Source organism: Amphibalanus amphitrite, unplaced genomic scaffold (genome assembly GCF_019059575.1).
Source record: "Amphibalanus amphitrite isolate SeventyFive unplaced genomic scaffold, NRLGWU_Aamphi_draft 000140F_arrow, whole genome shotgun sequence".
NCBI lineage: Eukaryota > Metazoa > Arthropoda > Thecostraca > Balanomorpha > Balanidae > Amphibalanus > Amphibalanus amphitrite.
Window position 1 is genome coordinate 215,020 of NW_024881635.1, and position 14,865 is coordinate 229,884.

General features: G+C 46.0%; 1 protein-coding gene and 2 long non-coding RNA genes across 3 annotated transcripts in view; 2 read left to right on the forward strand and 1 right to left on the reverse strand.

Moving 5' to 3' along the window:
• Positions 1-2,520: 2,520 nt before the first annotated feature.
• LOC122382469 lies at positions 2,521-4,892 on the reverse strand. The gene is made up of 2 exons (XR_006256688.1): positions 4,591-4,892; positions 2,521-3,457 (listed from the first exon to the last, which is right to left on the reverse strand). It is a non-coding gene; the product is annotated as an uncharacterized LOC122382469 (long non-coding RNA).
• Positions 4,893-5,972: 1,080 nt separating this feature from the next.
• LOC122382470 lies at positions 5,973-9,228 on the forward strand. The gene is made up of 4 exons (XR_006256689.1): positions 5,973-6,376; positions 7,357-7,399; positions 7,661-7,801; positions 8,314-9,228. It is a non-coding gene; the product is annotated as an uncharacterized LOC122382470 (long non-coding RNA).
• Positions 9,229-13,134: 3,906 nt separating this feature from the next.
• LOC122382471 (squamous cell carcinoma antigen recognized by T-cells 3-like) overlaps positions 13,135-14,865 on the forward strand; it is a 32,733-nt gene continuing 31,002 nt past the window's right edge. Inside the window, exon 1 of the mRNA XM_043367841.1 lies at positions 13,135-13,180. The gene's annotated coding sequence lies outside the window, so the exon portion shown is untranslated. The remainder of the gene's footprint in view (positions 13,181-14,865) is intronic.

The following is a 14,865-nucleotide window of genomic DNA, read 5'->3' on the forward strand; positions in this document are numbered from 1 at the left end:
TCAAGGTCAGGTCACCAGGTCACGTCAAGTGACCTTCTTACCTCGGAAAAAGTTCAAAGGCTCGCTGTAGCTACACCGACTGAGCGATCGCTGTGAAACTTCCAGCAATTGATAACAGTAACATTATGTATAACATGTTTTTTTTCGGAATTACGATGTCTGTGACCTAAGATCAGGTGAATTTTGCGGAAAATTGAAATGCACCACTTTTGGACGAATGCCATTCTTTTAACACCCTCAAACATTAGTTTATAGGTAAACATGACACACAATCGGAAAATTGTACCCGTGTGCCCCTGAGGTCATCGCAGGTCATGAGGTCACCAGCAGTTTTTGCTATAACTTTTGATAGAGACGTACTAGAGACGCAGTGGCGCAGCCAGGATTTCGTTTCGGGGGGTCATCGCCTCCAAAGCGGGCCCCCTATAGTGTGCGGGCCCCCACTCATTTTTCAGAATCTCTCCATATTTCATACACATTCTGCTGAGCGGGCCCTCTTTACCTGCACGATAACCCTAAGCGAGTATGAATCAGAAAATTTGGATAGAACAATAGCTCGGTAATCACCCGGTGCTCAATTTTTACGCAAACTGACCACAACAGAAATATGTTACTATGACGTATGAATTCGTATCTTTCGAGGCCGAAAAGTGTCCCTTCCGCAATATGCATAGCATATACATATGTAATCGGAACTGTTGCCTGCTTCTGTCGGACAAGATTTAAGTAGGCTCATGTGCCTGTCCTAAGCCATCTATTGGCTGCTGTAGTATCTAGATTATGCCATTATTCTTCTTCATTACGTGAATTCGCTCACAAAAAGTTTTAACCCTCGCCGGCACAGGGGGGAGGGGTTGATGATGCACCCCCTAAGGTTTTTTTTCGCGAATAACTCGCGTAAAAGTGGCTGATCGCGACGTAACTTTCAGCACCCTCGCGTTGATCAATTTTACACCTACCTACCCTAGATTTTTCATGTGTTGACCCTGACCCAAATGACATTTGACCTCCTTTCCGAGACCATGTTTGGCCAGAATCGCGGTTCGGCGTATGCCGGCTCGTATTAGCCGCGCGTTTGTACAGGGTGTTTCACTAAAAGTGTCAAAAAGTAAATGGCTATTAAAGTTATATAAAATGTGCAAATCACATGGTTGCGCACGTGGCTTTGTTGCAAATTTTTGGACATTTATGCTTTGTCCATTTAAGATATATTTTACACTCATACGGAGCGAGGGCAGGAGGCCAAAGTTACTAGTCGCTTTTTTCCTTATGCAGAACAAGAACAGGTTATTTACACCGCAACAGGAGGGGTGAATTACACTTACCTTTGGTGCCATCAGAAACATTGAAACCGTATGCCGACTTTTCATGAAACGTTTATTCTCTCACCTCGCTACGTTCCAGATTATAAAAGGTTCAAAGGGCTTCTTGAGAGGTTTAAAAGGGTTCCTTCGATGCCGGTCCCAGTCCAAAAAAAAAGACGGGGTCCCCACCTCTCGGCGGAAACCGTTACAAAGGTCGGGGTCTTTTTGGGGGTCTTTGAAGATAACAAGAAGCTAATTTTAACATCAGAAATAGCCAAGGCCTTACAAGTTATCAAAAACAGCCACTATAATGGCTGTAACCACCAGGAACTGGCTGGATTAGAAGTTCCTGCGCCGAAAAATCAGCTGCCTCGCCGCCCGCCTCTGGCCAGCGCAAAGCCCCGATCTGTCACCGCTTTACTTCTGGTTTTGGTCAGTAGGTAGCTCAGTTGGGCAAACTAGGCGGCGGGAATCAAAATATGGAGGCGGGCGGAGCTTTGACCATATATGGGCATACGTGCAGATCATCACAGAAACGTCAATTCTTCAGCAACCGGCTACAATTTCAAGATAGTTTCTTCACAAAATGAAGAGCAACGTTGAAGCTACCCGCCAGGCACGAAACAATAGCCCTAACCTCTTTGGTTAGTTTAGGAAAGCGTCTTGAAAATAATCAAGATATTGATTCATCACGGCGGCTAATCCCGGCGAGAATCAATATTTTGATTCCGCAAACAGCTGGCTAATCATTATTTTGATTCTGAAATCAGCTGGTTTATCAATATATTGATTCTGCGAACTGACTTTCTGCAGACGTACTTCACTCTTCAAATTGATTTATGGAATGTTTCTTGTGTGCAAATAATGCAAATTCAATAAATTCATGAATATATTATCAGCACAGGATCGTGTAATTTTTTTCTAGACCTTATTCCCACGGTAGACCAGGGATTTTCAGCACTCACCCTGGCTCCCTGCTCAAAGCTGCAAGCCTTCGAGGGAATGCGTGAAGGGAGCCGTGCTGACCTTCGTATAGTAGTTGTACTGAGTCGGAGCCGGAACCGAAGCCCGACCCGCCCGACCATTTTACTCGGAGCCGGAGCCGGAGCTGGAGCCGAAGCCGTCTGACATTTTCACGGCTCCACATCCCTGCTTTGTTATTTCGCCGAACAATATACTCAAGCCCGTTGCACAAATTGCACAATTTGAATGAAAATATGATACACGGATGTATTTGCATTCGCAAATAATACGATGATATTTATAACACATTTCACAACGATCCCTGCAATTGCCACACATTGACATTTGCCATCACAAAGCCCTGTCGTTGATGCTCACATCCCATGCAAAGCAATACTCACTTTTAGGACACGTCTCTTATTCAATGTGGTTACGTATTTGCAAAACATGCAGTTAATAATATTTGAAACTGAGACCTAACCAATAAGACATACCGTGGACAGGTAAGAAAAAACAAATAAACGTCTGGAGAATGACCTCAACGTCTCGATGTTGCCTAATTACAAAGAGCAATTTTCGGTTTCGAATCAAATAGGTACATCAAAACAAAATTTGTACAGATACACTCAATATAGGGTTTATGATTAGCACGGCTACCTAAAACATCAATCCTGTCAGGTTGAGCCACTTATGTGCACACCCAAAGCAGGTCGCTTCGGAACACCACAAGATCCCATATTACCACTGAAAACGGTCACCAATTGGTTACTGATCAGCATCTTCAGAACATTCTCGACCGAAAAGCTATCAGTCCTGTCTGTGTTTTGGTCAGCTCGTTCTTTGACAGGTTGGTGACGCTGTCGTCATCCGGCAGGATAACACGTGGCGCATTTCACCCTCGGCCCCGCCAGCCACATACACACTTCCTTACGTCATATTGCTTCTCGCCACGAGATCAAAGTTCAAAAGGTCGTGATGTAGTTAGTCTCCGCCCAGCCCGAGTCAGGTACTCCACAGGTTGGTCGGGTGCGGCCAGGTCCGCGCAACGCCGCCCTACTTCGGTCGACGCTCTGGTTGACAGGGATGGCGTTGTCATACAGTTGCCTGTCGACTGAACAGCGATTCAAAACGCCATCCTTGACCCTCTGAAGCCGATCCCCGCAACGACCAGTGTTTGATCCTTGGTTGACCTGCAGCAAACAACAGAACACAATAATTAGGACATTTGTGGACAATAAATTAGGAAACTATATGTGTTATTAATCTACTTGTTCAGCAACTATTAATTTTAGAATATATTCAATAAAAAATTAAATACTTAATGTCACTTAAATTTCCACTGAATGCCACCAGGTGCGCCAACAACTGTCATCTCATGCAGTTATATAAATTCTGCCAAAAAAGTAGATCTGAGGCCAGTTGTACCAACAGAAAAATAGGTGGCTGCTGGATTTTTTTTTTTGTCTAAAAGTTACTTCACATACAGAGCATGAACGGTACAGCCCTATCCATTTACGTGCCCATCATGTTAACGCTCCATATGTGAAGCAGTCTTTAGGCAAAAAATTCCAGCAGGCAGCTATTTGTGTTGATAAAACTGGCCTCTAAAATTAACTTTGGCATGGACAATCCTGAAAATTAACTATCCAGCATTCCCTGGACTGACGTACATTAGACACGTAATTTTCTTGAAGATCACGCATAGTGTTAATATGGCTTACACCATTCAGCAACTTGCTTTTGTTACACTTAAAATAAGCATCATTAAATAGGTAGGAAAATTGGGCGAAGCAATTACAAGCCAAGCATACATACCTACTATTTAGATAAGGCAAACACGAACATGCACTATGACCTTTCAATCTTAACTCGGAACAAGTCAATAACCTAGTTGCCCTTAAAAATTTAAATGCTACAAATTAAAGTTGTAGCAACAATTGGGTGAGTGAGACACAAGCAGAGGCTAAAACATCCAAATTATGTAAAATACTGGACATGCACTGCCCCCATTTCATGAGTCCACCCAACAATTCTATCATGTGAGACAAAACATTAGGCTTCTTGTAACTAATTTATACCATAACTTTTAAAGGACATCATATTTCACTGAAATACTACACCTAAGACTTCATTTTCAAAAAAATATAGCTTAAAAAGACAATAGAAGAGTGAGAAGGCGTCCCGCGCCGCTGACGTCGCTACCGCGCCATGTTCCTAAAACCATCTCTTAAAACGAGTTTTCGGTAAGAAACGTTAAGATCACATGCCTGAAATTGAAAAACACACTTCAAAGTATCTTAAAATATGATCCATTGTTACTTACACTTCAGAAAAGGTCGCTTAAACAAAATAAAACCGGGAGCACTACGTTGCATCTAAACACCCACGACGCCGGCGCGAAATGGCGGGAACCGGAAATCGTGGCTAGATACAAAGAAAAAGAATATTTCTTATAAATGAATTATACAACTAAATAACGCATTTTTTATTTTCTTTTAGACAAAATTATGAAAAAATTCCAAAGGCTCGTCGTTAATGGTAAACAGAGCAAGTTTTAACAGCACGTTTTTGTTGAATTATGGCGGCGAAATCTTTATGCCATTCGTAAAGGTACGCGCGACAAACGGCTGATAGCCATCACGGTATATAGAGAACTAGGTAAAACCGGTTTGCCGCTTCAACACTAACCCCGCGTTCGATGTCTCACGGACGACGAAGATTCTACGTCGTCCGGCCAATCCCGTCCAAGGTCAGCGGGGGCCCGGCTGCGGTTATGGAACGTGATTGGCCGGACGGCGAAGAATCTTCGCCGTCCGGGAGACATCGAACGCGGGGTAAGGTATATTGACCACTATTTTCAGCTGACCTCTTCAGTCCAAAAAAGAAAACTATGCCACAGATTTCAATATGTTTTATTATTCAAATATATATTTTTAATTAATGTACAGAGAGCACAGCTTATCAAAATCTGTAAAGTAACAACGAAAATAAATTTTTGTCCAACTCCGCCATTTCGAAAATAATGGTTCTAAGGTTTTAGGAATTTGTCAGGGACAACATTATTTTTCTACTTTTAAAATTTAAAATCAAAAATGAAAAAGTAATATCATGGGCAAATATTGTTTCCTTGAATTACAAAATCAGCATAGTGCTGAACTTCTCAGCTTACCGGACCTGCCATTGTTCTACCACAAATTATCGATTAATATCAGTGATGTGGTGTTCTCAATATGGTCAGAAAACATCAAATTTAAATTATCTTTCAGAATATGTGCATTATGTTGCCTTTGAAATGTTAAAAACTGAATTTAGATGATGTTGAATACACAGCCGCCATTGGTGTCCTTGGTCACCCTGTTCCACTAAATGTAGTATTTTTCAAAAACTAGCCTATGGCGGTGTCTAAAACATTTACCAAAATTTACAAAATTGTCTACACTATTAGAAATCAGAAAGTTTAAAGCTCTATGACCTCTGGCATTTTGACAAATTACTTCCGAGTCTAGAACTTAGATTTTTGAGAACCCAACATTTCTGAACGAAATAATTGCTTCTTGGTCTAACTGTCAATCATATGCTTTCGAAAGTTCTTTATTATAACCAAAATTTAATTTTCTTTCTAGATATGTATATTTACTTGCAATTTAGAAGGTTTTAAATATATTTTTTTGGTCTAGAATGAATTACCATTCATTCTGCTGAAGGTTACACTATGGAAATTAACGAAATATTACTAAAAAACAAGCCTATGGCGGTGTCTATTTCAAGATGAATAATAAACAAAATTCAATTGTCTATTTGTTGATATAAGTCGTAAAGCATGATGACCTCTGGCATTTACGAGATTTGGTGTTGAAAACTGCAGACCATGATTATCACCCACTGTTGCGCACAGTTTTCTGTACTGCTTTCGCTAGCAAACGCCAGTGCTCGCATTTGATTGGTCAAACGGCGTTTCTTTTGCTAATTGAGAACACTCTTCAGTTTTATTTTGGTTTCTGTGTATTTTGTTGATTTTGTTGTCGGACTTGGTAGTATTAGGCAAGGGTATTAGGCAAGGCATTAGGCATTTTTTCAGTCGCACCGTTCCCGTGGTATTAACTATTATGGTAAGCACTTATAATGTTTTATTGTGAGAGGCTACGTGTGCCAGGTTGGGTGATTTTGTTTTAAGTTTTTGTTCTATGGTTTAGTTGAGATGCAAATCACCAGTGCAGAGTTTGTTGCAAGCTACAAGGCGTACATTGTTTGTTTTTATTGATTTGTCATGCCTCAATTACCAATCCTTCGAAGTATGTAGTCTACCGCAAGTCTTTATAAACCTAATACCTAGATTCATTTTGTGCATCCGCTTTCTCTTTGCGCGCTTCCATGGTGTTCTCCCTCTCGATTCCATCCTCTTCTTCTCCTCCGCGTATCAACCCCCTGCTTCGGATGGCCATTGAGGTAGGTGCCTTTGGAGCTTGCAGCAATGAGCGTTAGAAATGAATTACCAGAAATAAATGATGCTGTGAAAATTAATCAACAAAAGCTGACAAGGATTAGCTATTAAAATATTATATCACTAAGAAAGTATATTTGTGTAGCGATCATGAAATACATGCCCTGCCCCTCTGGCCAATCCTGGTCAATCCTGCTCCGGGTTGTACAGACAACTACCCTATGTGGGAAGCCCAAAGCTCCCCCAGGAGTATGGCCATAATAGCTGGGTTTGGTGAGTGTCACAGGACTGATGCTGATGCTGATGATGTGGTCGGGCTGTCACCTTTGCATCGGTAGCCCTATAAACACAGGTCGGGTGGGAGGGTATTAGTAGGATAAGCTTAGGATGTTGGTTAAGCCCTTTCCTCGTCACCCGCCTCTGTCACCAGTTTTCTCCTCAGCCTCCATGGGCTCCAGAGCTGTTAGGTAGAGTCCATCCTTGTTCTGCTCCATCTCTTTTCTATCATCGTTAAAGAGGAATGCTTTCAGTACCTTGTTGGGTTCTTCCACATATGGCCTCAGTAGAGCTAGGTTTCATTGTCTTTCTTCTGTTAGCTTGGTACACTCTAGCATAAAATGGACTTCATTTCCTTCTTCTTTTCCACAGAGCTTAATCACCGTTATCACCTCATCCACCGTCTGCTCAATGTGTGAGTAATACGGAGACAAAGGCTGCTTGATAATTAAACAAGTTCTGTGCTTTCTCAGGAAGTCAGTACTTTGTTAGATATGTGATGAGTTTAACGTAGACAATTGCAGTCTTATGTGTCGATGAAACTAAAAGTCTTGGAAACATGATAAGCTTAGCATAACATTCTGCCATTGTGTTCATGTGGCTGGCTTTGTCGTTTCTATTGTAGGTATGCTTTGTGGATTGGATTCTGAGTTCTGACCATATTATCTTTCACCAGGTTCATTGCTGGCAGTGGTTCAGGAGGCAGTGGTTCGATCCCAGCTGTAGAACGTCACCTGCAGGAAGTAGCATTGTGATGGCCAGCCACTTGGCGCTTGTATCCAGCCACATTGTCCAGAAACCATCACGTCATTTCTAGGTCAGTAACTGTGTGGACCAGTCCAAGGCGTCCACAGACCACAGGTCATGCTGTATCGTACCACGTCACTAGGTCAGTGACGTAATGGCATTGTGTGACCCGTCGCCGCGTCCTTATGAGGACCACTCACCTATAATAGGTGAGTGGCTCGGGGGAACTTTTTGTGTTGCCGGGATGGGATGTCTGCTAAATGCGGGTGCCGCTGCAAGTGTCGTGACGTATGATGGGTCTCAGGTTCGGATTTCGATTTGTCGAGTGAGAAATGTGTGTACAGGCTAATGTAATGTTATTTTAGCTGAGTGTGCGACAGGAAACGTTAATCATGAGCTATGAGTCGTTGTCGCCGTGGCTCGTAGTGGTATTTGACGACCGTCGTGACCTGTGACGGTCACCGTGACTGCTATGTGATGGTCGCCGCGGCTGGCATATGACGGCCGCCGTGACTTCTATAACGGCCTTCGTGACTGAAACGTGACGGTCGTCGTGATGTGCCGCGACTCGCTGCTTTACAGGTCCCTGGTCGCGGGTGCTCGAGCTGACTGTGTCTTCAACGGCTCCACGGTGACCAGCGCCGCCACCGCCGAGACCATCCGATTCCTGAAATGATAATGGCCGTACACGAACAAGAGGCTCTATGCATCCAGGTGCAAGTCAAGCGCCATGCTCAGAGGCGTCATCCGGAGAAGGCCGCACAGTGCACTTTAGGCTGAGCTCGGGTGTAGTGCGCGCTGACGGATAGGATGAAATTACGGGCCGGCCATCAGATTTCAGTGCGGGGATCAAGATGGTCGGAGCCGATATGGCTCGGTTGATGGTGTGTCAGGGTTGATTGAGAGTGGAGGCGAGACACCCGGATGTGAAGGATACACCGATACGGGTCTCGACGTCGTCTCGCAATTTGTGCTATGTAATATGACGGCTATGCCATGGTATCATTCACTCTCGATGCGCTAATAAGTAGTAAATAGGACAGAGACTGGAATTAATATTATTATATTTGGATGTAAGGGCCAGGTTTTGGCCAGCGCTATATTAGAAATCGTGAGCGTGCTAGTTGCAATCAATCGCGCGCTTCTTGCTGAGCATCTGTGAGCGAAAAATACTTTCTCTGGAACGTTCGTCGTAAAATATGTGTACCTATCTTTGGAATAAGTTGTCAGAACATGAATGCATTTTTGGTGTCCACTGCAGCTGCTGTTCTGGAACAGAAACATACCGAGATCGGCTGTGTATGTACTATGTACGCTGTGGCAAAATCAAGCAGCCGGGCCATGAGTCAAAAGCGATATGTGAATTAAAGTGGATATATTTCACTTTTTCAGTTTAATCATACAGATAACAGAAATGCGTCAAATACTGATCACACCCGGTTCCAAACAACTAAACGCCTGCGATCACTGGAAAGTAAATAAACAATAGATACCCATGTGCCTGTCTTGTCTGGCGTGATCCGAGACTCTCTCTCTCTCTCTCTCTCTCTCTCTCTCTCTCTCTCTCTCTCTCTCTCTCCCTCTCTCTCCCTCTCTCTCTCTCTCTCTCTCTCTCTCTCTCTCTCTCTCTCTCACTGTTGTTGCTGACGCACAAAAGGACAACACGGCCGAATCGCGGCGATGGAGAGCACGGAACGATGCTGGTGACTGGCGGACCAGCGAAAACAGGAAAGGAGATGAATAGCTCTAGCTCCCGTCCGCGCGGAAGGGCGCTGATTGGCGCGGCTCGCAGACTCCATTGGCTCATCAGACTGTTGTTGGTTTTCTCCTTCCCCTCCCACAAGCGTAGCCAGGTAGCTAAGTTGTGCGCGGAAGCGGGCGGCCAGAGCGGCGCTAGGTGTCGCCCTCCCAGCGACCGGGCAGTGCAGCTGGACGTGCCCCGGATGGTCCGCCTCTGATCTCGGCACACTCGGCAGAGTGCGGCCGGACACTCCATGGAGTTGCATAGCGTCGATAGGCCGTATGGTGTCGCTGTCGTAATTGTAAAAGCGTAAGTAGAAGGTTGAAGCAAGATATAGAATGCTTCTCTTTACATTTAATATCGCAAAGCACAGCTTTATGCGCTGGCTACGATATGTGCGTGTCGGTTGTGGCAGTGATCATCGAAGAAATATATGATTTATGAACGTTTCTTTATCATAGAATGATAAAACATTGCGATATTTGCCTGTTGTGAAGAAAACTCCTATACTGCGGCTCTATCGTCCGGAATTACTCGTGTTTGATTACGACAATTCCGCCACTCTATCAGCTGATTTTTGTTTCCGAGTCACGTGACCAACCGGTGTCTCCCTGATAGCCATGCAGCGAAAAATTGAAGCAGGGAAGTTTTTTGTATTGACATGTCAAAAAATCTCGCCGTCATGGGGGTTATTTCCGCCGTAACGGGTCGTCTGAAGGTGGGAATGTCCCAAATTGAATCAAAATATTGATTCTATGCCCATATATGGTCAAAGCTCCGCCCACTAGAATCAATATTTTGATGCCTCCATATTTTGATTCCCGCCGCCTAGTTTGCCCAACTGAGCTCTCGCAGAGCTGAGGAAGACTCAAGTCGCATCACTTCGGGAGCCGAAGAGCACCATTCAAGGCTTTGCCGACAGCCTGGACGCTGAAGATGAAAACGGGATGTGAGGCACCTCCGGACACGTGCCGAAAGGGTGCATCAAAAGAAGGGGCGGATATGTGGAATAGGTTTGAGTGACGGTGCTATCGTTTTTATATATTCAAATGTCCAACAATTGCGCCAGACTGCAAAGTATGGCAATTTCGACGAGATCTCGTCGGTGCGGGCTTGTTCGTCTGGTGCGGATTTCGGAGTGGTGCGGTGCGGATTTGGCCTGTGCGGTGCGGATTTGGCTTGGACCTTGCTGCGGTGCGGACTTCGCTTGGTCTTCTTACCCGGCCGGGTTCCCTGCCGGGTTCCCTGACTGTTCTTTGGAAAGCCCTACAAATGCGTGTCAGCCACGGTGACGCACGGTGACGGACCAAGGTTTTCAATTAACTCTACGAACTAACAATTGCGGCAGAACAAATCCATTCTCGCCTCGGGACCCTCGGGAATTATCGTGAAGACGACGTCATTAGAACGAAGACTGGTTGCGGTGGTGACTGGTGATTTGTGTGCTATATATGTCACATTTGCGAGCAGCTGGTTTGGATTGCCAATCAGCGCGCTACTTTGGAATGACATCATTGTTTTTACTCATACGAAAGTTTGTTGGCGCGATTTGATCAAGGCTCGTGACATTCACACGTGACATATAGCATGTAGATTGTAGAAGGCCCACGAAGGGGAGAAGTTCCGAATGTCACGTGACCCAATATGCCCTCCGGCGCCCTATTTTCACCGGCGTCCGTCTATTTCAGGGGGCGTCGAAGTCTAGTTCCTACCAACCTGGCACTCCCATGCCTACGTCACCACGAGGACGCCCGAGGGCATTTACATGTTGAAGATAGGGAAATTGCCATAGTTTAGAGCCGCCTGAAGGGCAACCTTGAGATAAATGATAATGTAAATGTGTGCTAATATGATCATCAACATGTTATTTATCCAAATCCAGGGCCAATTAATGGATAACTTGTCACGTTTTCCAGTGGTGATGCGCTAACTTTCGTGGTTCTTGCAGCCAATAAGGGTGTTTCATAGTGCGATTCAGCCGCATTATCGACTTTAATGCCCTAAACCGCCACGAAACATACGATTTGCAGCTTCCTGGCGTGATAGCTGCCAGTAGGGCTCCGGAGTCGGAGTCATGAAGTCGGTCGGAATCGACAGTTCTGACCTGAGTCGTCGAGTCAGAGTCAGAGTCGATTTTAAAAGCTGGAATCTGAGTCAGTCACCGAAATTCGATCCCCTCGGCAGACCTTTCAGGGTTCCGTAGTCGGAGTTGTAGTCGGTCGGAGTCGACAGTTCTGACCTGAGTCGTCGAGTCAGAGTCAGAGTCGATTTTAAAAGCTGGAGTCTGAGTCAGTCACCGAAATTCGATCCCCTCCGCAGACCTTTCAGGGTTCCGTAGTCGGAGTTGTAGTCGATCGGAGTCGACAGTTCTGACCAGAGTCAGAGTCAGAGTCGATTTTGAAGGCCAGAGTCGGAGTCGGAGTCACCAAAATCCATTGCCTCCGCAGACCTGCTAGGACTGTGAAGTGTGGAGTCGGAGTCGGTCAGAGCAGACATTTGAAATCAAGGTCAGTTGATTTTTGAAAGTCTGAGTCAGAGTTGGAGTCATCAAGAAACCCATTGACGATCCGCAGTACCATGCAGTAAGGGCGCTGCCGATCGATGCCCTGAATTGCCAATGAATTGAATGAATAGATGACAATAAATTAGGTAGGTACCTTCTATTATTCATCCCCTGCCACTTGGAGGACTTACTTTCAGTAGAAAAAGACGCATTATTGTTTGTTTGTTTGTTTATTTATTGACAAATATTTTTTGAGCAGTTTATAGGGATACAGACACAAAACACAATGATAGCACCTCGCTGGTGCAAATCATTGCTAGATAGATGTTGAAATGTGTTGCCATTGAAGAATCTACTGATTTTCCTGGCGGCTCTCATTTTCAAGTAACTACTGGTCTTGTAAGATCTCTTGATTGCTCACCGTCTGGCGTCTTCCAAGGTTTTCTGAAAGCTAATCAAATGTTACCATGGTGCTCTTGATTGCATGGCGCTTGCTGGTTCTGGGTTCTTAATTGGTGGTTCTTGCGTCTGATCCTGTTGCTTCATGTTCCATCACATCACATTAAATTTCTAATCTAATGGAACAGACACTTTTACCTTTTATTTCACTATCAGTCGACTTGCATTTACCCCTGTGGCCTGCTCGCCCTTTTATTTCGACGCTAGAATTTACCAATTATTGAAAAAGCCTCGGATAAAAAAGCAAGAAAAGTATGTCAAGTTTAATAATTGAGACGGTCCTAGAACACCAGAAAAAAATTCAAAAAGCCTGTCCATCTCACTTCCCTCACTTCATAACAAAAACGCAGCAAAACATGCGAAAGAGTCCTTAGCAACGCCCTAGCAACGCGTTTGTCTGAAGTGCGCAATATGTGTACCATCTGGAAAATTTAGTAGCTACTTGATTATTCAACTAGAGTTGGACTATATAAGCTAGGCTTTTATATAAAAAATAAGTATTTGCTTATTGAATTTATAGCAACTGGTCGCTTAGCTTCGAAATAATGATTTATTACAAAAAAAGCTTGTTTGCGACATATTTGTAAAGAAACAGCGGAAATAGCTTTGACTCGTGCGCTATTCTAGTACATTTTTGGTAGAAAACTTCGTCCAACCTTATGTTTTAGGGCCTTGGTCTATTTGCTCTATTTCAAACTTCAGGTACAAGTACGCGGTGCGGTCCCGTGGTGAGCGTTGCTCAAGCCGTAAGTGAAACTGAAAGTGGACGGGAAATAATTATAGTAGATGAATTAAGTCCCTTGCATTATAATTGCCTGTGGGTTCCCGGTTCGGTGCGGATTTTTGGGCTCTCGGCCCGCTTCGGTGCGGATTTTCCGGCTCAGTTTGAAGGGTTGGTGCGGATTTTGAACTTGGGCCGGTGCGCCTCGTCGACCTGCGTGCCATACTTTGCAGTCTGGCAATTGCGGATGAAATGGTATGCAAATTTCCGTAGAAAACATTGTTATTATGTGCATTATGACCTTTTACTTTTTGACACTTTTAGTGAAACACCCTGTAGTCCTTTCGTGGTTTCAAGCGTTCAAACATGTGATTTCATGTTGCTCCCATGCATAAGGGTGATGTCAATGTCACCTGAAGGTCAGGTCAGGTCAGGTCAGGTCATTGACTTATGATGACCTCGGTACACTTTTTCAAGTAATGCATGTTTCTAGGCTATTTTTTAAGCTGAATTCGATTTTAGCAACCATTTGAACACTTAAGAAGTAGTTTTGGTGCCTTCGTAACATGTTACGAAGCTGTCAGAGGCGGTTGAGACGCACCTACTACGAATACCCGGCAGGACCCCTACTGGTTGACATGACCTGACCTGACCCGACCTGGCCCAAATGCATAAAGATATCATCTGTGATCAAAACTAACATAATATTCGTGATCAGCACCCCGACAAAAACCCTATAGCAGCCACATTTTACGACGTTCTAACAGATCCCGATTTTCCCGACATTTGGGTCATTGACCTGACCTGGAAGGTCAACCAATGGCCTAGGACCTTGGAATTGGGTATTATCGGCTTCCTCTCGTCACGGGCAACACGCTCGTTTTTTTCCGTCTAGCTCGATCATGGGCCAAACGCGAGGAAGGGGGTCGTACCCTCCCTCCCTTGTGCCGTCGAAGGACGCAAAATGGCCTGAGCCGGCGAGGGTGAACGCGCTCACATGGGATATGTATTGCCTTGGGCCTGGTTTGTTGTGGTGTGGTGATGTGGTGACGTAGATTCTGTCTGTTACCGTGGTCCCGGCATGGTGTTACTTATCCCGGGGTAGGTACAGGCCAGACCGTTGCACCTATATAGGCCCCGACCCCATCCACCCGGGGCCCGGGCCCCATCCACCCGAGGGTCCAGGCCCGTTTTCCCGGGGGCCCGGGCTCCGTCCACCCGGGGCTCCGGTCCGGGGCCCGTCCACCAGGGGCCCGGGCTCCGTTCTCCCGGGGGCCCGGGTCCAATCCACCCGGGGCCCGGGCCCCGTCCACCCGGGGCCCGACCCCATCCACCTGGGGCCCGGGCCCTGTTCTCTCGGGGACCCGGCCCCATCCACCCGGGGGCCCGGGCCCCATTCACCCGAGGGCCCGGGCCCTATCCCCACGGGGCCCGGGCCACGTCCACCTGGGCTTCGAGTCCGGGCCCCGTTCTCCCGGGGGCCCGGGCCCCATCCACCCGGGGGTCCGGGCCCCGTCCACTCGGGGCCCGGGGCCCGTGCCCCCGGGGGCTTGGGGCCGGACCCATCCACCGGGGGCCCGGGCCCCGTCCACCCGGGGCCCGACCCCATCCACCCGGGGCCCGGGCCCCATTCACCCGAGGGCCCGGGCCCTATCCCCACGGGGGCCCGGGCCCTATCCCCACGGGGGCCCGGGCCACGTCCATCTGGGC